This window comes from Poromitra crassiceps (assembly GCF_964638095.1).
Source record: "Poromitra crassiceps genome assembly, chromosome: 15".
NCBI lineage: Eukaryota > Metazoa > Chordata > Actinopteri > Beryciformes > Melamphaidae > Poromitra > Poromitra crassiceps.
This window is the reverse complement of record NC_139634.1, coordinates 38,660,820-38,687,756: the sequence shown is the minus strand read 5'-3', so window position 1 is coordinate 38,687,756 and position 26,937 is coordinate 38,660,820. Positions and strand designations below refer to the sequence as shown.

The 26,937-nt window shown below is 46.8% G+C and overlaps 1 pseudogene across 1 annotated transcript in view; it reads left to right on the top strand.

The window, feature by feature from the left end:
• Positions 1 to 26,937, top strand: part of LOC310790214 (transcription factor COE1-like) — a 98,989-nt pseudogene that overhangs the window by 37,511 nt on the left and 34,541 nt on the right. Inside the window, exon 3 of the transcript in view lies at positions 10,793 to 10,881. The product of the transcript in view is annotated as a transcription factor COE1-like (transcript). The remainder of the gene's footprint in view (positions 1 to 10,792; positions 10,882 to 26,937) is intronic.

Here is a 26,937-nt window from a genome sequence, read left to right as displayed (position 1 = left end):
GATGAAGGTGGGTGGGTGGGTGAGGTGGGCGGGTAATGGATTCGGGCCCCTCCGCAGGTGAGCTGGAATCCAACATGGCAGCCGGCGGCAGAGCGAGGGGCACGTCTGCGGCGTCTCTTGTCACCTCTCAGATATCGTCCCCACCCAGTCGCAGCCTCCAAAGCCCCTTTTTTTTCCCTCCTGCGCCGCCGCCGCTTGAAACGGCCCGCGACAAATTAGATTTAGCAGCTCGCGGGCTGCTTCCATTCCCCGAGAAAGAAAACAAATATTGTTATAATGGTAATAACATCTATTTGGTCGGCTCGCGACAAACGGCAGCGGGGCCCCTTTGAAAGAGACCCCTCTGCGCACGCCGCATAGCTGCCTTATTCTTATTCATGAAAGCCGCGGTTATGCATATTAGCGCAAACTAGCTATTCTACTCACCGGCATTTGGTGTGTCAATCATCCTTACAGAATACAAGAGCCGCTGCTGACAAAAGCCGAGTGGGCAAGATCGGCTGACAAATTGTCCCCAAAGTCAAATTTGACAGCCTTTTATGATTAATGGGCTTGATTATGGAGAAGTATCTCCCCTAACTGGTTTCCGGGTGTTTCTCAGCCTCTCGCCTCGCCTCGTACGGAGTGGAGGAGAAATGGAGATTGCGTTGTTTTGTTGGCGGCTGAATGAGAGAAGAAAGAAAGAGAGAAAGGAAAGGAGGGAAAGTGCAATTGAATTAGTTAGGAAGGAGCGGGGGAAAGGCATTGGCAGCGGGGACAGGTTGAGTGTAAGGTCTCACACTTAATAAACATAAGAGAGACGTGGCTGGGAGGAGAGAGAGATCAACTGACTCTCTCTCTAGTCTCTCTTTCTCTCTCCCTCCATCACTCTCTGTCTCTCTCTCTCTCCCTCCATCACTCTCTGTCTCTCTCTCTCTCTCCCTCCATCACTCTGTCTCTCTCTCTCTCTCCATCACTCTCTGTCTCTCTCTCTCTCTCTCTCTCTCCCTCCATCACTCTCTGTCTCTCTATCTCTCTCTCCATCACTCTCTGTCTCTCTCTCTCTCCCTCCATCACTCTCTCCCTCCATCACTCTCTCTCTCTCTCTCTCTCTCTCTCCCTCCATCACTCTCTGTCTCTCTCTCCATCACTCTCTGTCTCTCTCTCTCTCTCTCCCTCCATCACTCTCTGTCTCTCTCTCTCTCTCTCTCCATCACTCTCTGTCTCTCTCTCTCTCTCTCCATCACTCTCTGTCTCTCTCTCTCTCTCTCTCCATCACTCTCTGTCTCTCTCTCTCTCTCTCTCTCTCCATCACTCTCTGTCTCTCTCTCTCTCTCTCTCCATCACTCTCTGTCTCTCTCTCTCTCTCTCTCTCTCCATCACTCTCTGTCTCTCTCTCTCTCTCTCTCTCTCTCTCTCTCTCCATCACTCTCTGTCTCTCTCTCTCTCTCTCCATCACTCTCTGTCTCTCTCTCTCTCTCTCCATCACTCTCTGTCTCTCTCTCTCTCTCTCCTCCATCACTCTCTGTCTCTCTCTCTCTCTCTCTCTCTCTCCATCACTCTCTGTCTCTCTCTCTCTCTCTCTCTCTCTCTCTCCATCACTCTCTGTCTCTCTCTCTCTCTCTCCATCACTCTCTGTCTCTCTCTCTCTCTCTCTCTCTCTCTCCATCACTCTCTGTCTCTCTCTCTCTCTCTCTCTCTCCATCACTCTCTGTCTCTCTCTCTCTCTCTCCATCACTCTCTGTCTCTCTCTCTCTCTCTCTCTCTCTCTCTCTCTCTCTCTCCATCACTCTCTGTCTCTCTCTCTCTCTCTCCATCACTCTCTGTCTCTCTCTCTCTCTCTCCATCACTCTCTGTCTCTCTCTCTCTCTCCCTCCATCACTCTCTGTCTCTCTCTCTCTCTCTCTCTCTCTCTCCATCACTCTCTGTCTCTCTCTCTCTCTCTCTCTCTCTCCATCACTCTCTGTCTCTCTCTCTCTCTCTCCATCACTCTCTGTCTCTCTCTCTCTCTCCCTCCATCACTCTCTGTCTCTCTCTCTCTCTCCATCACTCTCTGTCTCTCTCTCTCTCTCTCTCTCTCTCTCTCTCTCTCTCTCTCTCTCTCCATCACTCTCTGTCTCTCTCTCTCTCTCCATCACTCTCTGTCTCTCTCTCTCTCTCCATCACTCTCTGTCTCTCTCTCTCTCTCCATCACTCTCTGTCTCTCTCTCTCTCTCCATCACTCTCTGTCTCTCTCTCTCTCTCTCTCTCTCCATCACTCTCTGTCTCTCTCTCTCCCTCCATCACTCTCTGTCTCTCTCTCTCTCTCCCTCCATCACTCTCTGTCTCTCTCTCTCTCTCTCTCGCCATCACTCTCTGTCTCTCTCTCTCTCTCTCTCAATTCAATTCAATTCAATTCAAAGAGGCTTTATTAGCATGACCATAGTGAGTTACAGTATTGCCAAAGCACATTGTACATCGTAGTACAGACATAGGAAGAAAAAAAACAGAAAGAGTTTGTAACATACAGAACGAAAACATTATGTTACTTGTAACAAAATACAGGTAGTTCGAACAACAACCGTGTCAACAATATTTTGTATTGAAATATATACAGATATTTACATATTGATTGTGCTTGAAATAGAGAGAGGGAAGGGACGATGTATGTGTGTGTGTGTGTGTGTGTGTGTGTGTGTGTGTGTGTGTGTATGTGTGTGTGTGAGTGTGTGGGGGGTGATGTGTTTTTTCTGGAGAGGCGTTTGTGTGTTTGTGTGTGTGTGTGTGTGTGTGTGTGTGTGTGGACAAGGTGCTCACTCACTGTCCCTCAGACTGTGACAAGTCTGTATGTATTTAGCTGCTGTGTTGCAGCTTGTCCTCTCTTCTCCCAGCAGGACGGGTAGTTTGTCGATGTTAGGGAGGCTTCTGAAGCCTGGGTGGGTCTGTTCCATTTTGGGGTAATATTCATTTCTGATAGTGTTATATTTGGGACAGGTGGTGAGGAAGTGCAGCTCTGTTTCCACCACTCGCATGTCGCAGTGTGAGCACAGCCTCTCTTCTGCCGGCAGCCATGTTTGCCTGTGTCTGCCTTTTTCAATTGCCAGGCCGTGCTCACTGAGTCTGTACTTCGTCAAGGTGGTTCTCAGTTTGGTATCAGTCACTGTGTGCAGGTATTCTGCCACAGTGTACTGTCTTTTTAGGGCCAGATAGCATTGCATTTTGTTTTGGGTTTTGGTTTGTGTTTCCCAATGAGTAATATAATTTTGTTTCTGTTGAGTTATAATTTGGTGTATTTTGATGTACTGGTCCTGAGGCTGTGGAGGGTTAGTATGTGTTAGTGAACTGAGCGTCAGGACCAGCTGAGTGAGGGGACTGCTTTTGCTCAAGTCTTGGTATTGCAGGGCTTTGTAATGGTATGAGTGGGGGTCACTGTTTTTCAAATGTTGCCAGAATTTGATTGCCCTTTTTTGTATTTTGATCAGTAAAGGATATTGGCCTAATTCTGCCCTGCATGCATTGTTTGTTGTTTTCCTCTGGACGTGTAAGAGGTTCTTACAGAACTCTGCATGCAGGGTCTCAATTGGATGTTTGTCCCAGTTGCTAAAGTCTTGATTTGTGACAGGACCCCACACTTCACTGCCATAGAGGGCAATTGGTTCAATTACTGATTGGAATATTTTTAGCCAGATTCTAATTGGAATGTCTACAAAAATTTGTCGTTTTATGGCATAGAAAGCCCTGCGTGCTTTTTCTTTCAGTTCATTCACTGCGAGGTTAAAATTTCCTGTGTTGCTGATTTTTAGGCCTAGATAATTGTAGTTCTGGCAATGTTCAATGTGGTTTCCTCCTAGTGTAAATGTAAATGTTTTTCCCTGAGATCTGGGCCTTTTTTGAAATATCATAATTTTGGTCTTTTTCATGTTTACTGCCAGGGCCCAGGTCTGGCAGTACTGCTCCAGCAGGTCCAGGCTCTGCTGTAATCCCTGTTCAGTAGGAGACAGCAGAACCAGATCGTCTGCATAGAGCAGGAATTTAATCTCTGAGTCGTGTAGAGTGAGGCCGGGTGCTGCTGATTGTTCTAGGATTTTTGCCAATTCATTGATATAGATGTTGAACAAGGTTGGACTCAAGCAGCATCCCTGCCTCACCCCTCGTTCCTGAGAGAGGAAATTTGTTCTTTTATCACCAATTTTTATGCCACATTTATTTTCCGTATACATTGATTTAATGATATCATATGTTTTACCCCCTACACCACTTTCAATAACTTTATAAAATAATCCTTGGTGCCAAATAGAATCAAAAGCTTTTCTGAAGTCAATAAAGCATGCAAAAATTTTGTTTTTATTTTGTACTACATGTTTATCAATTAGGGTGTGTAGGGTGTAAATATGATCAGATGTGCGGAATTTTGGTAAAAATCCAATTTGGCTTCTACTCAAGACATTGTGTTTCGTAAGGAAGTCTAGCAGTCTAGAATTTATAATTTTACAGAAAATCTTCCCCAGATTACTGTTCACACAAATGCCTCTGTAATTATCAGGGTCAAATTTATCTCCATTTTTAAAGATTGGGGTTATTAGTCCAAGAGTCCAGATGTCAGGGAAGTAACCTACACTCAGAACCAAGTTAAATAACTTTGAGATTGTCAATTGGAATTTAGAGCTCAGGCATTTTAGCATCTCGTTTAGGATGCTGTCAGGGCCAGCTGCTTTCTTAGTTTTTACTTTTTTGATTTTGTCCTTGAGTTCCTGTTCAGTAATAGGGGAGTCTAGGGGGTTCTGGTTATCTTTAATAGTCAATTCTAATTCTTCAAGTTTTTTGTTTATATGTTCCTGGTTAGGGTTTGTATTTGATTTAACTTCTTTAAAGAGTAGTTGGAAATGTTGGGTCCATATTTCTCCATCTTGTATTGCCAATTCTTCTTGTTTGGATTTTTTCAGTTTGTTCCAATTATTCCAGAACTGATTTGTATTGATCGACTCCTCTATTAGTGTCAGTTGCTTGTAGGTGTATTGTGCTTTCTTGGTTCTGAGTGTACGTTTGTATTGTTTTAATGTTTCACAGTAAAGAAGACGAATGTTTGTATTATTTGGATCTCTATGTTTCTGATTGGATAATGCTCTAAGTTCTTTTCTGATGTTTTTGCAGTCTTGGTCGAACCAATCATCTTCTTTTTTGAGTTTGCGTTTGGGTTTGTTCTGTTTCAATTGCGATTTCTGTGCTGCTCTTATAAACATGGTATTTACATTTTGTACTGCCAGATTGACTCCTTCTTTACTGTGAGCATATGTGGTATCCAGAAAGGTATCTAAGAGTGTTTGAATTTCATGGCTGCAAATTGCTTTCTGGAAATCTTCAGTGCTGTTTTGGGCCCATCTGTATGATTTCTTAATATGAAACAGCTTACTGGGCTGTGTGTGTGTAGTGTTATCTGTCTTTTTGATGTACACAGTGATTTGACTGTGATCAGACAGAGGGGTTAGTGGTTTAACAGTGAATGCTCTGAGAGAAAAAGGTTCTATGTCTGTTATCATATAATCTACTGTGCTATTCCCAAGAGGTGAGCAAAATGTGTATCTTCCGAGTGAGTCCCCTCGTACCCGACCGTTGACGATGTACAGACCCAGGTTTCGACAGAGCTGCAGCAGGTCCTTTCCGTTTTTGTTGACTGCATGGTCGTGGTTGTTTCTGTGGGAATAGGTCAGGTTGTGAATACATGACAACTTATTAGTGATGTAGTCAGTTCCTTTTTCATCAGTGAAATCTGGCTGTGTTCCTGTCCTAGCATTCAGATCTCCACAGATGAGCACATTTCCCTGGGCCTGGAAATGGCTCGTCTCTTTTTCTAGTTCGGAGAATGTGTCTTCGTTGTAGTAAGGGGATTCTTTAGGGGGGACATATATAGCACAGAGGAATAGGTCCTTCTGTGTTGAGAACTGATTTTCACAAATCTTTATCCACGCGTGGGATTTGCCAATTTTTAAAATGTGTATAGAGTCATGTAGTTCAGTTTTGTACCAGATTATTTGTCCTCCTGAGTTCCTGCCCTGATGTGTGGTGCTGAGTTTTTGGGAGGGTACAATGATCTCTCTGTATCCTGAGGGGCAGTGAGTGGCAACATCCTCCTTCCACCATGTCTCCTGCAGTATGATTATGTCTGTGTATGTGATGCAGTTTAGGAAATCTCTATTCAAGCTTTTCACTCCAAAGGCTGATGATTTCAGGCCTTGAATATTCCATGTACTTATAGAGATACTCATTTTTTATACTGTTTTGTTATTAAAAAGAGATAAACCTTGGAAACAGACAATTGTCATTAGCTTATTTGGTAAGCGAAGGGTTAGTGAAATGTATACATATATGTAATAATAATGACAAGGGGGGGGGGATAAAAGAAAATGGGAAATAAGTATATAACTAAGCACCACATATGTACCGAAATCCGACATGTTTTGTTATTCATATCATATGAGTTTGGTACAGATGTATTGCAGTAGCTCTTTGATCTCACCCATCCCAGTACCCATAAAGTTCTGTGGTCCTCTGAGGGTGTCTGCGTAGCTGAGTCTGGGGCCCTGTACACTGGGGGCCTGGGGCAGCTGGACTGCTGTGGTTGCGCTGGCTGGCTGCGGCCAACAGGCGGGTCCCGGTGGATGGGGGCGGGGAGCGGGTCCAGGTGGATGGGGGTGGGGGGCGGGTCCAGGTGGATGGGGGCGGGGAGCGGGTCCAGGTGGATGGGGGCGGGGGGCGGGTCCAGGTGGATGGGGGCGGGGGGCGGGTCCAGGTGGATGGGGGCAAGGGGGTCCGAGTGGCTGAGGGCGGGGCCAGTTGGCTGGTCTGGGTTGCTGGCTGTGCTGAAGCTGAACTGGTCCAGCATGTTCATGTGGTCTTGGGGGAAGCCCTGGTAGAGGGAGGAGGGGTCTGCGGGCAGCTGGGCTCCTGTTGGCTGTGTGGCCATAGTGGTGGTGAGGTCTTGGAGTTAGACTTGATGTTTCAAGGTGTCTTCCCAGTGCCACGTCTTTCAGTGTCCTAGCAAATATATTGACTGTATGTTTGCTCAGGTGCACATGGTCGTACAGGTGCTGTGGTGTGATGGTGGAGTGGTAGGCCAGATGCACGTTAGGCAGGAGTGCACATCCTCTTGAGATGTCTGAGTTGACTCTGTGGATGGTGGCAGGGTGGAAGTCCTTGCGTGGCAGAAGAGTAGAGATGGTGATCTTTGCATTGGGGAAAGCCTCAGTAGCTCTCTGTGCCATTCTACACACCAGTCCTCCCACTCTTTCTTGCTCCTGTCTCAGGTCATTGGTGCCAGTGTGGATGATAATATGGCTGGGTTTACCAAACTCAGGGTCACACAGTATTGGGAGCACGTTTTGTGTTTTTGGGCACCATATTTTTGTGGTTATCTTGCCTGGGAAAAGTTTTCCTTCTTCTAAGAATTTCCCATTTGAGTCGATCAGGATGGCAACCTCAGTGTTTTTGTTCAGTTTGGGACCTTTGTGTGTTTTGGTTGCCTGAGGTTCTTCATGCTGCATGCAGGGGGTCACTGAAGGCTGTGCAGGCTGGTCTGACTGTGTGGCAGGCACAAGCAGAGTGTGCATGCTGGAGGGCTGCGGGGGAGTGGGGGTGTTCTGGGAGGGTGTAGTCGTGGGGGTGTTTGGAGGGGTGGAGGTAGACTGCATGTCTTGGGAGGGTGCAGTCGTGGGGGTGTTTGGAGGGGCGGATGTAGACTGTGTGGCCTCTCTAAGAGTCTCTATCACAATGTCTCTGTGATGCAGCTCTTCTCTAAAAACCAGTAGCTGTTGTGTTGTCTCCTCTTTCATCTTGGCCAGTTCCTTTCTCATGATGTTTTCCACCTTGGCCAGTTCCATTCTGAGTGAGTCTCTCTCCCGTTGTAGGTTTGTAACCTGCCCCTTCAGCTCCTGCACTGACTGTTCCAGTTGGGTTTTAACCTGGCTGAGTTGCTCTGTCAGGGACTTGGAGTCTGCATCAGTGATGCGCGCCTGTGCTTGTTCCCTCAGCTCCACCAGTTCCACCTCTATGAGGGAGAGGCTGTCTCTCAGCTGGGCCACGGTGGTGTGGGGGCGTGGGGATGGGGGGGAGGTGGGCTTGTCTGGGGCAGTGAAGGTGGGGAGGGGAATCTCCTCTGCTGTTCCTTCCTCTGCTGTTTGTGGGTGGGTGGGTTGGGACAGGTTAGCAGGCTGTGCTGTTACTCCCTCTGCTGTTTGTGGGTGGGTGGGTTGGGACAGGTTAGCAGGCTGTGCTGTTACTTCCTCTGCTGTTTGTGGGTGGGTGGGTTGGGACAGGTTAGCAGGCTGTGCTGTTACTCCCTCTGCTGTTTGTGGGTGGGTGGGTTGGGACAGGTTAGCAGGCTGTGCTCTTGTAGTTGCTGTCAGTGTTTTGAGAGTGTGGAAGATCTTTTCAAAAGATTTGAGCGCTGCATCACTCCCCTGCACCATCACAGTGCCACTCCAGTATATGTTGACAGTCAGGTATTTTGAGGTTTTTTCATCAGTCTCAAAGATGGAAACTTGCCGACCTTTGCAGATTCCTCCTCTGGTTACATGTTCAAAATAACTGCAGAGAGCTGAGTGCCATGCATCAGTATGTCCAGTGTGGAAAAGCAGGTTAGTGATGATAGTTTTGTTTTTTATTTGTTGACAGTCTTTAAAAAGTGTCTCTGGGTTTTCTTGCTGTATTTTGAGTTTGAATGTCTTCCTGGCAGTTTGAGTGCGGATCTCTACTGGGAACTCAAAGGTGTGAGAACAGACTGCTGGAGAGGCTGCTGCTGCCATTTTGCTACAAATTGTAACAGTTTTGGAAAATGTTAGCAGTCTGCTGGAGTTGCAACAATCTTTTTGAAAAGTGCAGCAGTCAGCAGGTTGTTTGTTGCAGCTGACCAATCAGAGCAGCAGAGGGACTGTTCAAATGTTGTGCTGGTGGTTAGGATTATTTAGCCAGATAGCAGACTGGCTACTGTGTAATTATTTTGGTCTAGAAGTATAGTACACCCTGTTTACAAAGTATTGTTCAACTTCCACACCAGTCCACTCTTGTTTGCTTGCTTAGCGTACCTCTGTGTGAGAAAGGATGTTTCTGCTCCCTTTTAGGTAGATCCTCTTTTATGTTGTCCCTGTTGTCTTGGTGGATGTTGCTCTGTTGTCCTCCTGTGTTTTCCTTGTAGTTTCCAGTAGTTTCCACTTCAGTCTGTCTTTCCTCTTGTCTGTCCCTGTTCCTCTTCCTCTCTTGTTCGCTGATTCTGTGGGAATCTTCAGCAGCAACTGCTGGTTCCAAGGCTAGGCTAAACTGTTTGTAGCTAGCTAGCAAGCTACAAGCTAGTTAGCTGTTAGCTGGTAGCAGGTCTCCCTTGGTATTTTCAAGCGTTTTGGAGACGTTTTCCTGCCAAATTATTTCTTTTTTTGTGAACTTGTGTTCACTCTAACTTTCTGACCTGAATTTAACTGTTTTCCACAAGTTTATCTCATCTTACAACAAAGATAGCTTTCAAAGTTCAGGAGCTCATGCTAGGCATGACTGCTCTTGATGATGACTCACTCCTGGCAGGAGGTCTCTCTCTCTCCATCACTCTCTGTCTCTCTCTCTCTCTCTCTCTCTCCCTCCATCACTCTCTGTCTCTCTCTCTCCCCCTCCATCACTCTCTGTCTCTCTCTCTCTCTCTCTCCCTCCATCACTCTCTGTCTCTCTCTCTCTCTCTCTCTCTCTCTCTCCATCACTCTCTGTCTCTCTCTCTCTCTCTCTCTCTCCCTCCATCACTCTCTGTCTCTCTCTCTAGAGTGACGGTTTGAATCCCAGAGCCAGGAGGATGAGGGGTAAATGAGTCCGGCTCTCTGCTCCCTTCAGGAGCATTGAGGGGCCGTTGAGCAAGGCAGAGCAGCAGATCACAGAGTGAAGGTGTAGAACTGGATGGAGTCGAGTCGTGGCGGGTCCCGGTGCGCTCGGCCAACCCAGGGGCCTGACACCATTTCCTGTTTGAAAACGGCGTCGTGTTTGTTTCTATTCATCTATAGACCTTTTCCAAACCAAACCAAACCAAATCACTGAATTTTGTAGGGAACAGTTTGAAACCTAGCTTATTTCCTGTTTGTATTAGCAAACACTGCAACAGGAAGTAAGCTAGGGCCAGGGCAATTGAGAATGTTTATGTTGTCAAGTTAAAACCATATCTATACTATTTTCTATTTTCGACCGAATGCTGCTAGCTGCAGTTCCTTGTAGGAACTAGCTAGCAGCTACCGGGTGTAGTTCGGTCGAAAGAAAATCGCTCCGACATGAAACTGCTCACAGCAAGGTCTGTGGATTATCTTGGGTAACCGGGTCATGATTTCTAGAAAGAGACATTGCTGTTGAGTTCTTCAAACAAAAATTGCCGCTTTGAGCACCATCCAGTTCCATTGTATTGGAGAGAAGGCATAAATCTGTACGGCCAATATCTCCAACACAAAATGATCTAGATGGATAAATAAGACTACAGGTGAGATGAAAAATAGATATTGGATTTTAGGGCGAGGTTAGGCAAGTAAAACGTATGGTTATGGTTGTGGCATAGGCAAGGAATCTACACGTCCACCAATCCCGCCCCTTCACCCAACCCCCCCGGCTTGGAATGTTGCACTAGTATGCCATCGATTTTGGACATTAAGTATGGGTTGACATTACGTGGGTTATCGTGCATTACTTTACTTTTCACAAGTTTTAGTCCAAACTTTTCAGAGAGCAGCCTGCACTGAGATACAAACATCTCTGTTTTTTGGCAGTGTGAGTTTGGACTAAAGTGCCTCTCTGACCTCTCTCCTCCTCTCTGTCCCCGCAGCCTTGAACGAGCCCACCATCGACTACGGCTTCCAGCGGCTACAGAAGGTGATCCCCCGTCACCCCGGGGACCCCGAGAGGTTACCTAAGGTCAGTACAGCGCCGTTCAACTGATCACAGGTCAGACCCGAGAGGTTACCTAAGGTCAGTACAGCGCCGTTCAACTGATCACAGGTCAGACCCGAGGGGTTACTACCTAAGGTCAGTACAGCGCCGTTCAACTGATCACAGGTCAGACCCGAGAGGTTACCTAAGGTCAGTACAGCGCCGTTCAACTGATCACAGGTCAGATCCAAGAGCGCAAACTGCACTTTTTATTGTCTGCCAGCAACAGCAGCTGGTAGATCCCAACATCCACTTTGACTGTTTCAGCAGCCAAATTAGGGCAGATATATCGTATAATATCGATATGAGACTAGATATCAGGGATTTTGATTATCATAATATTGTGAAATTTCAACTTGTGCTATTCAGCCACTGGAAATGTTCTAGTAACAAGTGAGCTGAGACAGTAGAGTTCTATGCTGCATTCTACTGATCTGCTTCTACTGTGTAGCCTTCCAGGAGGGATTATCTGTATGTACTTATTAAATGATTTTATTCTGTGTGTAAAGCGACTTTGAGTATCTAGAAAAGCGCTATATAAGTTGAATGTATTATTATTATTATTATTATTATTATTATTATTATTATTATTATTATTATTATTATTATCAGTATTTAGTCGCCCTGCAGTTTAGACACAGTAGAACTGCATGAAGGGAAGGTTTTTGTCCCTCTGTTGATGCCGTAGACCACCCAGTGGTCGTTACATTGCATTTTAAGGCTACTTGTATTATCTAATTTAACAGAGGGCCAACCTTGAGACGCTTGATTGGGTTTGTTCGTTCTGCTCGATATGTGCTTGGCACCGGCGGGCCGCTCGCTGCCAGCGGGCAAATTGTTTCCGATCCGTCTTCAAACTGGAAACAGCTGTTTATGGGAGCAAATCCTGCTGAATTTGGTTTCCCTCCAGTGGCGAAGGGGGGGTTTAGGCTCCGCCCCCGAGAGCAGAGCAGGACACCGTGATGTCAGATCAGGAGCGGATACAGAGGGGTCCTGGCGGTTACACTCTTTGAAGGTGAAGGTGTGAAGGTGGGAGATGTTTATAGGTAGTTAGGCCCGCATGCTGGTTTGCTGACGGGGGCTTTTTTTTAGAAATACTAGCAGAATAGCCGTCCCTGTGTGGCTGGCCATTTAGTCAGGCCTCACTCACAGAGTTGGCATGCAGCCTCTCCTCTCTCTCTCTCCCCAGAGGGTTTTCATAGTCCTCTTCAGTGGCTGATTACAACTCAGCTCACCCGTGTGCTGCTCCACTCTGGACCTGTCCATGGTGCTGAACCTGAACCATAGCCTTTTCCTGCAGGCTAATGGTGAAGTTGAACAAATCATACATTTTCTCCCCAGACCCCCACATTGAGAACCACTGTGAAGGTGTTGTTTCGGAGGCTTTTCCCTCCTGAGAAGAATAGCATTCTGTGGGTGAAGGACTGAATATTAGCAATTTTGTGGCATGAAAATGGAGAAATGTAAAGATATTGAACGTTGGCATATTATATGGGCTTGTTGGCAGCTTCAAACACGAGTATATTGGCGCTTATCGGCCTTCAAAAGTCCAGATCAGTGGAAGAAAAACAGCTTTATCCTCAGCTTTACCACCAGACGTTTTACGTGTGTCCAACAGAGTTTGGAAAAGATTTCATAAGACAAAGTTTGGTTGAGTTTTCTCCTCCCATAGAGAAGCATGTCATCCAAAAACCATGGTGAAATTAAGCATTTGTCGTGGTTCTCAGTCACGGGTCCTTGATATTGTTGAAAGTTTGTGAATTTGAGAGCGAGAAAATCTACAATATACAGTAAATAGACATGGATCATTGAAAGTGCTTGAATATATATATTTTGTGCAAAAATAGAAGCTCTTTAGATTTTTTTGTTGGTAAATTGGCTACCTTCCTCTGTCTGCATGTAGTCTGCCATCACTGTAACACAGTAGAGTTGAGAAGTGTTCACACATTCAAGCCTCTCTCTCTTTCTATTTGTTGTCTGAGCTTCTGTAAAGCTGCTCATTCTCGTTAGAAACATTCTGTGTTGTAACAGTCATGACTTAGAAGGTTGTGAGAAAAAAAAATCTGCACCTTCAATCCAAAAATATCAGTATCAGCGTTCAGAAACCCATATCCATTGAATCCTGCTTTCAATAGTTCTATATATCTTTCAATATATCTAGAAACACATACATTAGATAGATAGATAGATAGATAGATAGATAGATAGATAGATAGATAGATAGATAGATAGATAGATAGATATACAAAAAACCACTACAACAATAACTACTATTTGTAGGATGGGAGGTAATTTGTATGCATATGCACACACACACACACAGAGCAGAGTTAGCGCAGTAGCGTTAGCGCAGCGTGTGTGTGTCAGGTGCTGTGGTTAGCATGAAGAGATGGCTGTGGCTGCTGGAGGTGTGAGCCAGGCTAACTGAGCTAGATTCCTTCAGGCAGGCAGGCGGCGAGCGGAGGTCCGCGCCGCCGATGGGCCCTGACACTCTAAAGCAGCTGCCAAATTGAAACCATTTATCAAAATCTGACATCGGAGATCCAGTCACCAAAAAAGCAGTTTATTTGTAAATTGATACTAATAGTCAGCATACATTGTCTGGCCCCTTTGATGGCCTGATTTGCAGCCAGAGTGGAATGTCTAACACCCCCCCTCCTCCCGCTTAACCCCCCCCCCCCCCCCTCTTTCCTATCCACCTTTTAAATATTTATTTATTCAAAAGAAAACTCAATAAGACGATAGATTTTTTTTTCTCCCCCTCCTCCCTTTCCTCTCTTCACCGCAGCCTTGAGCTTTTCAGACGTTTTGGACAAGAGAGAAATCACAACAAGAGCAATGCGTTAAAGCACGCCGTCGGGTCGCGGCCAATGAGAGGCGTCGGGGAGGGACCATGTGACCGCGCGGGGAGGGACCATGTGACCGCGCGGGGAGGGACCATGTGACCGCGCGGCGGCGGGTTAACTCGCCTTGTCACTTCTCTTTTGTTTTCACCGGCCTACGAGCCCCGCTGCAGGACGGGAGGCTGGATGGAGAGAGATGTTTGGACGCCTGACTTTTTTGTGTTTTGGACAGGCGGGGAGACACAGAGCAGATTGATTCACTGTTGGACGGCGGGGCGGGGGGGGGGGGGGGGGGGGGCGGCGCTGTTTCAATTCAACCGAAAACAACAAAAGGGCGAACACATGGCAGCAAGGGAAAAACACACAGCGGATTCTCCCTCCTCTGGGTGAAATTGGGTCTTGTTTCCGTTTAAGTGTAGCTTCTGATCAGCAGTACTAGCAGGCCCTGCTCCAGTAGAAGTACTCTGTTACTTGACTGATCAGCAGTACTAGCAGGCCCTGCTCCAGTAGAAGTACTCTGTTACTTTACTGATCAGCAGTACTAGCAGGCCCTGCTCCAGTAGAAGTACTCTGTTACTTTACTGATCAGCAGTACTAGCAGGCCCTGCTCCAGTAGAAGTACTCTGTTACTTGACTGATCAGCAGTACTAGCAGGCCCTGCTCCAGTAGAAGTACTCTGTTACTTTACTGATCAGCAGTACTAGCAGGCCCTGCTCCAGTAGAAGTACTCTGTTACTTGACTGATCAGCAGTACTAGCAGGCCCTGCTCCAGTAGAAGTACTCTGTTACTTTACTGATCAGCAGTACTAGCAGGCCCTGCTCCAGTAGAAGTACTCTGTTACTTTACTGATCAGCAGTACTAGCAGGCCCTGCTCCAGTAGAAGTACTCTGTTACTTTACTGATCAGCAGTACTAGCAGGCCCTGCTCCAGTAGAAGTACTCTGTTACTTTACTGATCAGCAGTACTAGCAGGCCCTGCTCCAGTAGAAGTACTCTGTTACTTTACTGATCAGCAGTACTAGCAGGCCCTGCTCCAGTAGAAGTACTCTGTTACTTTACTGATCAGCAGTACTAGCAGGCCCTGCTCCAGTAGAAGTACTCTGTTACTTTACTGATCAGCAGTACTAGCAGGCCCTGCTCCAGTAGAAGTACTCTGTTACTTTACTGAAGTAGAAGTAAAAGTACTGGAGTCAAAGTCGTAACGTGAAAAGTGTCCGGGTAGTGCAGTGGTAGATTCACACCCTACCAAGACGAGGGTTGCAGGTTCGAGCCCCCGTGTTGTTGCCTCCGGCTTGGTCGGGGCGTCCATACAGGCACAATTGCGAGTGGGAAGTCGGTTTAAGGCTATTATGTCGTGGTCGCTGCACTAGCGCCTCCTCTGGTCAGTCAGGGCGTCTTGGGGGAACTGGGGGGAAGAGCATGATCATCCCACGCGCTACGTCCTGCCAGTGGAACACCTCGCTGTCAGGTGAAAAGAAGGGGCTTGCGACTGCACATGTATCGGAGGAAGTGCTAGTCTACAACTCTCCCCAGATCGGCATGGGGGGTGGAGCAACGACCGGGACAGCAGAGCAATTAGCCAAGTACAATTGGGGAGAAAAATAAAAAGTGTCATTTATAATGTGGTCAGAAAAAAAGTTCCTGGGTTCCTCAGCTGTACTATAGTAAATAATGCACTATAACTTATATAACCCACATAATGTATGAAGATGCAGGCAGACAGGCAGGCAGATAGACAGACACAGACAGGCAGATAGACAGACACAGACACAGACAGGCAGATAGACAGACACAGACACAGACAGGCAGATAGACAGACACAGACACAGACAGGCAGATAGACAGACACAGACAGGCAGATAGACAGACACAGACAGGCAGATAGACAGACACAGACACAGACAGGGGGCCAACTGGTCACTGAACTCTGGGAATGGGTCTGGATCAGGTTCATCTGTCTAATCTGATTTGCAGTCTGGCTGCAAGCGGACACCTCCCCTCCTCCTCCCCTCCTCTACTGGGAGTGATGGACACCTCCCCTCCTCTACTGGGAGTGATGGACACCTCCCCTCCTCTACTGGGAGTGATGGACACCTCCCCTCCTCTACTGGGAGTGATGGACACCTCCCCTCCTCTACTGGGAGTGATGGACACCTCCCCTCCTCTACTGGGAGTGATGGACACCTCCCCTCCTCTACTGGGAGTGATGGACACCTCCCCTCCTCTACTGGGAGTGATGGGCAGCCGGTCACTTTCAACTGCTGCTGCCTCATCCTGCCAAAAGGAACTGTTTGGACTCATTCAGTTTTGCCTCTTTTTGAGTCTTTGGAAGGTTCAAGTTATTCAGTACAGCGCACAACCAAACGCTGCAAACCATCGCTCCCCCAAAGTCACAATATATGAAGACAGATGATTGATAGTAAAAGTAGTTGAAAAGTAACTGGTAGGTTTATGCAAATATGCACACTAATGATTTGATCTTAACCCAAATCAGGGCATACATCTGACACTGTCACCTAAAGTGCTTTGAGAGAGTCATGTGAGCTGATAACAGACACATCACCACACGCACAAACCTGTGTGATGTAGCATTTACAAAGCACAAACACACGTTCAGCGCATATAGAACCATTATTAAATATAACAATGTAAACTGGGTTATTTATTAGATCAATCAGGGTTACTCCGACCATATGTATGAACATAATAAATAAATATAGCCTGTTACTCCCAGTAGTTGCCGTGCATGTATACTGTACATGTTACATATGTGTAAGTAACATGGTACAATTAAATGACTCTATTTCAACAGCAAACTGAAAGCACCCTCCTTACTGCAGGCTTGACTGTAACACAGTGGAACCAAATGACTGCAGTGTAACACTAGACACTACTGTTTACTACTGCTGCACTGAGCCACTCCCAAGAGGAATTATTTGTAGAAAATGTGAGTTTTGCGCTCCGTTTCGTCCATGCAAATGATCTTCCTGTTCTACATGTAGTAAGAAGTCAGCTACTGATGTGTTTCTACTGTGTAAGCTTCCTTATCTGCATCTTATCCTGCAGTTTAGATGCAGTGTAAATGCATGAACGGAAGCTTTCCTCGTAGTGTTCACAGAGAGAGAGAGAGAGAGAGAGCAAAACCTCATTTTTCCAAACATTTCCTCTTGGGGCCGGAGCAGAGGAGCAGCGGCGAACATGCATCACACACACTGCTGCAGTCCAGCGTGTGTGTGTGTGTGTGTGTGTGTGTGTGTGTGTGCACGTGTGTGTGTGTGTGTGTGTGTGTGTGTGCACGTGTGTGCGTGTGTGTGCATGTGTGTGTGCGCGTGTGTGTGTGTGTGTGTGTGTGCGTGCGTGCATGTGTGTGCATGTGTGTGTGTGTGTGTGTGTGCGTGCGTGTGTGTGTGCCTGTGTGTGTGTGTGTGTGTGTGTGCGTGCGCTTGCGTGCATGTGTTAGAGGCAGAACAGAGACTGTAACCTACTTCCCTATTCGGCGGCTGGCGCTCCCGGGTCACTGTCGGTTTAACAGCCTATGAATGGTCTTTAATAGACACCTGGATGGAGATGCGTCCCCTCTACATATGGAGGAACTATTTCTCACTCAAGATGGCCGACGTGGAAAACAAACCGACCGTTATAGAGACAAAGCCATGAAGCAAACTGGCTTCAGGAACGGGAGAGAAGCGGACTTTGATGCTGCGCAAAAATGAAAGTTCCAGGCCTTTCCCTTCCCTCCCCCCCCCCCTCCACCTTCTGGTGATTTGCAAAGCATAAGGTGGCGAGATGAAGTGTGTTTGGCGTGTGTGCGCGCCCCTCTCGCTCTGATCATTGACCCCCGTCCCCACTTCCAGGCGCTCGTTCAGGGGATATTAATTCAAATACACCTCATGAATGAGGAGATTTTCTCCCCCTCATTGAAAGTAATGAGCGCTATTCAATTCGCGGGCTGAATTTCAATCCATTTCCTCAACACCGGTCCGTCTCTCTGAATGAAATTAACCCCACACCATGTCCCACATCATTAGAATAGCTCCGCGCCAGATGAGTGCTAATCTGGAGATCCGGTGCGATGCGGCGCTCCCCCCGCGCGCACCGCGCGGTGCCCATCTATATTTTATAGAGATCTAGCGGGCGGGATGGCGAGCGAGCGAGAGAGGAGCGGGCGGGCTGGCTTGCAGCGAGCGAGCGAGTCAGCCAGCCAGCCAGCGCCGTCGGCTCCGGGTGATTTATCATTGTTAAGGGCGCTGTCTGATGGCTTCTCCTCCAGGGTCACGCTGATCCCTGTTCGCGCCGCACCTCCGCAGCCAAGGAGCCAGCCCCCCGTAATTAAGCCCCTAGAAACCCCATGGAAGAAAATAGAAAAGAGGAGGGAGGGAGGAGGAAGGAGGGATGTGTCAAGAGACGGACGGAAGAAGAGCAAGGGCGAGAGGGCCGCCACCGCACCAGGGCTTCTGGAGGGGTGCTCTTATGGGCGGGGGGGGCGGGGGGGGGGGGGGAGTACAAGAGAGTGAGAGATTCTATTTATGTTGAGAAACGCCTGCTCTGGACAATAGAGATGTTTGAGCAAATTTAATTGGCTGTTTGACAGGAAGAGGTTCCAGTTTCACTTCCCAGCTAATAATGGGGAAATAGGTCGAAATCGAATTCGCAGGCTCTGAAATTCAAACTCGTCGCCGAGAAAATTCCTGGTAGGAAAACATATGCTCGCCCCACCGCGCCATCCATCAGAATCGGGCTTTAATTTCCCGTCTGTGGAGGACGACCCGGGGCGTCCCGGAGACTCTTTCTTATTTTGATCATAGGGCTTCTTCACGCTGCGTCCGGCTCCTCCGCTGAGTTATTCCACATTACGGCACCAAAGAGCCCTAAAGAGACGGACCTCTGTGTGGTCCACCGCCCCGGGCCCAGAGCACCACGAGGAGTCTCCCCAACGCTTCTACTCTCATAAAAAACAAGAGAGCTCTCTCTTTCTCTCATTTCTCTCTCTCTTTTCAACGCTCTCTCTCGTTCTCTCTCTCAAATACACACAGACACACACACGGAGCTCAAACGTCCTTTTCTCAGTCTGAAGGGGGCTTCACGAGACCCCGCCCCCCTCTTGGTGTTGAGCTGATTAAACCCACTGAGGACAGCGGGGAGAGAAAGTCTTTTCTCTGCAAATCCTCCCATCCACCTGGAAAGTAATGCTAGCTAGTTGTGTGTGTGTGTGTGTGTGTGTGTGTGCGTGTGTGTGTGCAATGTAAATGACCTAAACACATCTGTGTATTCCCCTTATGCAGCCCCGCCCACTTGACCCATTGTATCACCACTTCCTGTTCAAAACGCCGGCTGTTTTACCTGCTCAAACTAGTCTGACTCACCTGGTCAAACCTAGTTTGACTCACATTATGAGTCAGACTAGGTTTATGAGTCACAGGAAGTGTAAATACAATCCGATTGTATTTACATTTCATGTTAGTCTCTCAAGCCAGATGGTCTCTTCGACATAAGGTGATTATGCATGTTATAGTCTCTGTTACTGAACCCTGCAGGCTGCTCTGAGTCTCTGTTACTGAACCCTGCAGGCTGCTCTGAGTCTCTGTTACTGAACCCTGTAGACTGCCCTGAGTCTCTGTTACTGAACCCTGTAGACTGCCCTGAGTCTCTGTTACTGAACCCTGTAGACTGCCCTGAGTCTCTGTTACTGAACCCTGCAGACTGCTCTGAGTCTCTGTTACTGAACCCTGCAGTCTGCTCTGAGTCTCTGTTACTGAACCCTGCAGGCTGCTCTGAGTCTCTGTTACTGAACCCTGTAGACTGCTCTGAGTCTCTGTTACTGAACCCTGTAGACTGCTCTGAGTCTGTTACTGAACCCTGTATACTGCTCTGAGTCTCTGTTACTGAACCCTGCAGACTGCTCTGAGTCTGTTACTGAACCCTGCAGACTGCTCTGAGTGTTACTGAACCCTGTAGACTGCTCTGAGTCTCTGTTACTGAACCCTGCAGACTGCTCTGAGTCTCTGTTACTGAACCCTGTAGACTGCTCTGAGTCTGTTACTGAACCCTGTAGACTTCTCTGAGTCTCTGTTACTGAACCCTGCAGACTGCTCTGAGTCTCTGTTACTGAACCCTGCAGACTGCTCTGAGTCTCTGTTACTGAACCCTGTAGACTGCTCTGAGTCTCTGTTACTGAACCCTGTAGACTGCTCTGAGTCTCTGTTACTGAACCCTGCAGGCTGCTCTGAGTCTCTGTTACTGAACCCTGTAGACAGCTCTGAGTCTCTGTTACTGAACCCTGTAGACTGCTCTGAGTCTCTGTTACTGAACCCTGTAGACTGCTCTGAGTCTCTGTTACTGAACCCTGTAGACTGCTCTGAGTCTCTGTTACTGAACCCTGTAGACTTCTCTGAGTCTGTTACTGAACCCTGTAGACTGCTCTGAGTCTCTGTTACTGAACCCTGTAGACTGCTCTGAGTCTCTGTTACTGAACCCTGCAGACTGCTCTGAGTCTCTGTTACTGAACCCTGTAGACTGCTCTGAGTCTCTGTTACTGAACCCTGTAGACTGCTCTGAGTCTCTGTTACTGAACCCTGCAGGCTGCTCTGAGTCTCTGTTACTGAACCCTGTAGACTTCTCTGAGTCTGTTACTGAACCCTGTAGACTGCTCTGAGTCTCTGTTACTGAACCCTGTAGACTGCTCTGAGTCTCTGTTACTGAACCCTGTAGACTGCTCTGAGTCTCTGTTACTGAACCCTGTAGACTGCTCTGAGTCTCTGTTACTGAACCCTGTAGACTGCTCTGAGTCTCTGTTACTGAACCCTGCAGACTGCTCTGAGTCTCTGCTCCTGAACACTGACAGTGACTCTTAACTTAGCTTAGCGCTTTAACCCGTCACGTCTTTGACTCATTTTTTTTAATTTAACTCACTGCTTTAAAGGAACAATTCACCCAAAAATGAAAATCCTGTCATCATCTACCTCCCCACCATGTCAGTTTAAACACAGGTGACGTTTGTCCTCATAACCCACAGGGAGGTTGTCAGCACCACTGGAGAGAAACCTGGTCATCTTCAGTTGTACTGTAGTGAAGTCAATGGTGAGCCACCTCAGTGGAAGTGGCTGAGGCCAGAACTGCAGCTCAGCTTGAAGCCTGAAATGTAAAAATGTATACACTCAACATGCAGGCGGTGTAGCGGCAGGATGGATTTATTTTGCTTTCAAAATATTTAGAGGCGGTTGTTGCAAATTATTGTTAATCCAATACCGTGGGAGAAGAAATATTGAAAACGTTGGCGCGAGACCAATCTGAGTAATTATCCAAACGGCAGGTTTTAATTTCCTCTGCGTATCCTCTCTGGAAGTGATCACATTATTCACCTCTCCTTTCATGTTTAGTGTGTTCTAACTTCTCTGGATCAACTTGAAGGTGAGGGGGGGAAACTAATCAGTCTTTCAGCGCTGTCTAACAGAGCGCCGTCCAATCAGATTCATCAGACGAACACCAATCCAGCTTCGGCAAATTAACCGCTCTTCTCTCGTTGCTTTAGCTTCTGTCCAGACGGTCTGAGCGTCTTAGGGAAATGAAACCGTCAAGTCAAGCGACCGCCAAGCGAATTCTCCTCTGCACCGGCCAATCATTAGCCAGATGCTCCTCGTTCCAAATCCCCCTCACCTCATTGGCTGGGGGGTGATTATCCAATCAGCCGTCATGATAGCTGCTCGCTCTCCATCCCAGCATCGCTCCATTTATCTGTCCGGTTATCCCGAGGAGGAAACACAGATAGCCCTGACCCCCCCGACCCCCCTCTCCCGTGCCGCTCCCCCACATGTGAAGCCATCCATCTCCTCACCGCTGAAAGGAAATGCCTAGAGACCCGCCCCCATCCCTCTCTGCCCCTCCCCCCCTCCCTCTCTGCCCCCCCCCCTCCCTCTCTTCTCCTCTCTGCCCCTCACTCCCATCCCTCTCTCCTCCTCTCTGCCCCTCACTCCCATACCTCTCTCCTCCTCTCTGCCCCTCACCCCCTCCCTCTCTCCTCCTCTCTGCCCCCCCCCCCCCCTCCCTCTCTCCTCCTCTCTGCCCCTCACTCCCATCCCTCTCTCCTCCTCTCTGCCCCTCACTCCCATCCCTCTCTCCTCCTCTCTGCCCCTCACTCCCATCCCTCTCTCCTCCTCTCTGCCCCTCACTCCCATCCCTCTCTCCTCCTCTCTGCCCCTCGCTCCCATACCTCTCTCCTCCTCTCTGCCCCTCGCTCCCATACCTCTCTCCTCCTCTCTGCCCCTCGCTCCCATCCCTCTCTCCTCCTCTCTGCCCCTCACTCCCATCCCTCTCTCCTCCTCTCTGCCCCTCGCTCCCATACCTCTCTCCTCCTCTCTGCCCCTCGCTCCCATCCCTCTCTCCTCCTCTCTGCCCCTCGCTCCCATCCCTCTCTCTCTCCCCTCGCCTGGCTCCATCCTCCATATTTTCCCCTATTCCCCCAGCACAGCCTTTGCACTGCAAAAATGTTGATCTTATGTTATCTAGCCTAGGATTGAGTCTTAACATCTAGTGTTCTTGAAAATACCCTGCCACTTGTTTCCAATGCAGTTTCACCTAAGAATTTTGCGGAAACAAATGTCAATATCTTGAAGGGGGGAAAGAAAGAAAAAAAGAACAAGAAAAAAGGAGCAGAAAATTCCACTATTAGTGTAAAAATGACACTTGATTCAACAGAATTCTTGAAACAAGTTTTCAATTATTTATTTTTGCCAACACATCGCTATACCCTATGTTTTGTCCCAGAGCAGGACATGTGACGTCAAAACTATTGGTATCGCAATTTTGCTGATAATTACCTATTTCATCATAAAATAACCATGACCAATACTTAATATTATCTCATATTAAGTCTTAAGACAATATAACTTGTTTCACAAATTGTATTGAATCCAGTGTCATTTTGACATGAAGGGAAGGATACTGCATTTAAAAAGAAATCTGGAATCTTAATGAAAAAGGTGAAACTGCATGGGAAACAACAAGTCGCATGGCCGATTTTCACCTTTAAAAATAAAATAAAATATGATTTGAAAACTCACTCCCAGATTAGACAATTTACAGTAAGATCATGATTTTTTGCAGTGTAGCGCCCCTCTCTCTCCTGCGCTCCTCGGAGGTGTGGGTCAGTGATAAGAGATGATGATGATAACTGGGCGTCAGTGCATTACTGTATTGATTGGGGCAGGAGGCCTTTCAGCGCTGCTAAAGCGCCCGGCGCTCTGATTGCCGGCACTTGCGCTGACAGGAATCCGATGGCGCTGTCTCTCCACACACCGGCTCGCTCCTCGCTCCCCGTCGAGGGGAGTGTGAGAAAGAGGGGGGTGTGTGCCGAAGTGTGTGTGTGTGTGTGTGTGTGTGTGTGTGTGTGTGTGTGTGTGTGTGTGTGTGTGAAGGGTGTGGCTGAGGAACTGATGTGTGTGTGTGTGTGTGTGTGTGTGTGTGTGTGTGTGTGTGTGTGAATGGGGATGGGGATGTGTAGTACATGCGGCGCTTGGTACTACGTTCGAGGCAATTAGGCGTTGTAACACAGCTCACACTTCAACAGCCTGCTAACGCAGTCTCCCAGCGACTCGTGTAATAGCAACGTTCACAGCGCAAAACATTGTAGTTTCACAATAACGGCTGTAAAATTGTGACACAGTTGTGTTTTTTGCCAATATGAATTTTAAATCAAACTTAATTTTTAATTTTAAAACGTTACGCAAATAAAACAACATTGCACCCTACGCGTCCCCTGGCTTATCTCAATATACATGTGATAAGAATACGGGGGGAAAAAACTTGACTATCTAACCATTTTTAGAGCGCTGTGGATAAACGTTGCTATAGAGAGGCAAAGTGGAACGTCACTTCCTGCTTCAGCACTGTCCCAGAGATTTTCATCCACCATTTTTTTTCCCATAGACATTTCGTAGAATGCTTATAAAAATAGTTGTACTTGTTCAAACCAAACGGTTCAGATATATTTAGAAACAGGAGAGATCACATAACATTTCACTCGGACCAAAACGTAAAAAAAAAAAAAGCCTGTTTAAAGAAAATGTTTTTTCGATTATGTTGTTTTTTAAGTTTTGGGCTGAGGGAAATGTTCTATGGTCTCTCCCGATTCTAAATATGATTGAACCGTTTGGTTTGACCAAGTAAAACTATGGCGGAAGAAAATCTCTGGTACAGTGCTGAAGCAGGAAGTAGGCGGTCACTTTGCCTCTCTATTACACAATTTGCTCTGAGACTGGGCTGGTGTGTGTGTGTGTGTGTGTGTGTGTGTGTGTGTGTGTGTGTGTGTGTGTGTGTGTGTGTGTGTGTGTGTGTGTGTGTGTGTGTGTGTGTGTGTGTGTGTGTGTCTGTGTGTGTGTGTGTGTGTGCGTGCGTGCGTGCGTGCGGCTGAGGAGGTGATGTGTGTGTGTGAAGGCAGCGTTTGGTGCTGCGTTCAAGGCAATTAAGCGTTCTAACACAGATCACACTTCAGCAGCCTGCAAAGGAAGTGCAGATGCAGATGTGTATATGGCAAGCCTTTCAACATTTAATAGCTAAGTTTGACTATCCGGATTTTACATTACAGATTGTAGGATATCCAAAAAGTCTTGAATTGAGAGAAATTAAAGATATACCTGCAATAATGACTACCGTAGTCTGAATTAAATAAGAAGATATCTCAAACTGGAATTGCAAGTTCAATAATAATTGTAGAACAGAGGGAAATCCGCGCTTCAGCTGACGAACTGCGCCCAACCGATGCTTCTCAGAAAAGGGGACTGAGTGAACACATGAGTGACTCTGAAGAAGACACTTTGTGTGTCGAAACTTATTAAATTGCCTTAACTTTGACCGTGTGCTCCAGATTGTTTCTTTCTCAAATAATAATTGTATTACTTATAATTGTATTGTTAATTGTAGATATCATAATGAGAAAACCCATACACATGAATGGCAAAAAAAGTGATGTCATTGTGGATGATCTGAAATGTTCTTTTTGACTCGTCAGAATGACGTTGTCTTGAATGGAAATTGGGACTAGTCACATGGTACTTACTATAGTCACATGGTACTTACTATAATCACATGGGACTAGTCACATGGTACTTACTATAGTCACATGGTACTTACTATAATCACATGGGACTAGTCACATGGTACTTACTATAGTCACATGGTACTTACTATAGTCACATGGTACTAGTCACATGGTACTTACTATAGTCACATGGTACTTACTATAATCACATGGGACTAGTCACATGGTACTTACTATAGTCACATGGGACTAGTCACATGGTACTTACTATAGTCACATGGTACTTACTATAGTCACATGGGACTAGTCACATGGTACTTACTATAATCACATGGGACTAGTCACATGGTACTTACTATAGTCACATGGGACTAGTCACATGGTACTTACTATAATCACATGGGACTAGTCACATGGTACTTACTATAGTCACATGGGACTAGTCACATGGTACTTACTATAGTCACATGGTACTTACTATAGTCACATGGTACTTACTATAGTCACATGGTACTTACTATAGTCACATGGTACTTACTATAGTCACATGGGACTAGTCACATGGTACTTACTATAGTCACATGGTACTTACTATAGTCACATGGTACTTACTATAGTCACATGTGACTAGTCACATGGTACTTACTATAGTCACATGGGACTAGTCACATGGTACTTACTATAGTCACATGGGACTAGTCACATGGTACTTACTATAGTCACATGGGACTAGTCACATGGTACTTACTATAGTCACAATGATGCTGTTGATCTCTGTCATGTTCATTCTAGATAGTCAAACGTAGCTATGTCATGTTAAAACGACTCACCATAAGATGTGATCTGATACATTAAAACCTCCTTGTCTTTGTTCAGCGAGCTCAGTAAACACACAGGGCTCAGTCCTGTGGCAGAGCTCAGTAAACACACAGGGCTCAGTCCTGTGGCAGAGCTCAGTAAACACACAGGGCTCAGTCCTGTGGCAGAGCTCAGTAAACACACAGGGCTCAGTCCTGTGGCAGAGCTCAGTAAACACACAGGGCTCAGTCCTGTGGCAGAGCTCAGTAAACACACAGGGCTCAGTCCTGTGGCAGAGCTCAGTAAACACACAGGGCTCAGTCCTGTGGCAGAGCTCAGTAAACACACAGGGCTCAGTCCTGTGGCAGAGCTCAGTAAACACACAGGGCTCAGTCCTGTGGCAGTGCTCCACTCACATATCCAGATCGAACTAACCAGATAGAAAGCGAGGTTAGACGCAGATATCACATTCACGATATTGGCGTTTTATTACATCTCAGATATCTGATAGGATGGAGGTTCTTCCTGACAACAGATACAGGAAACCTGATCCTTTTGTTTTCTTTGGACTTTTTGTTGATTCATTTGGTACTGGTGTTACGTCATGTCTTGTGATTCCCTGCAGTACTGTTGGAGTGAATAGGTGAAAAGAGCTGCTGACACTAACATCTGCATTAGTCTGGCTTTGGGTCCAACGCCTACGTTGTGAGCCTGTGTAAATCTGTAAGTCACATTTAACATTGTTTTTTAAGCCTAACCCAAACCATAACCTAACCTTAAAGTCGAGCTCAAATAGAAAAATGACTTTTTAAATATTTTAGATCACATCCCTGGTCATAGAGTGCAAATATTTAACAATGTATGCCAAAAATATATATATATATATATATATTTTTACATCAAACTTCAACCATGTTTTCTTCACTCCAAACGAAATCTACAGTGTGCTTACTTCAGCATGTATTACCAAATTTCAACCAATAATATCCTGACATCCGGCAGCTGTTAATCAACCAATCAACCAACTGTCATTCTCCGGCAATTGTGCAGTGTGTTGTTGACACAGAGTTAACGTTAGAGCTGATCTTTCTGCTCAAACTCACTCCCAGGACCAAATAGTCGTCCTCTCCCAAAACGTCCTCCAGCAGCTGGAGGGGGACGCCTGCCTGCTCCATTAACGTGGGGGATGAACGGGGGGAGGGGGGTAGTCCTCCACAACTGCATGGAGGCTAACATTAGCGAGGCTAGCATCCAACTCATCGCCGTGAGACTCCATATTTGTTTTGGTTTGTTCTGACTGTACTTTTCTTTCAACAGTCCAATCAAACTCCCCAAACATTATGCCGCGCCTCTCCAGCAGCCTGTTGT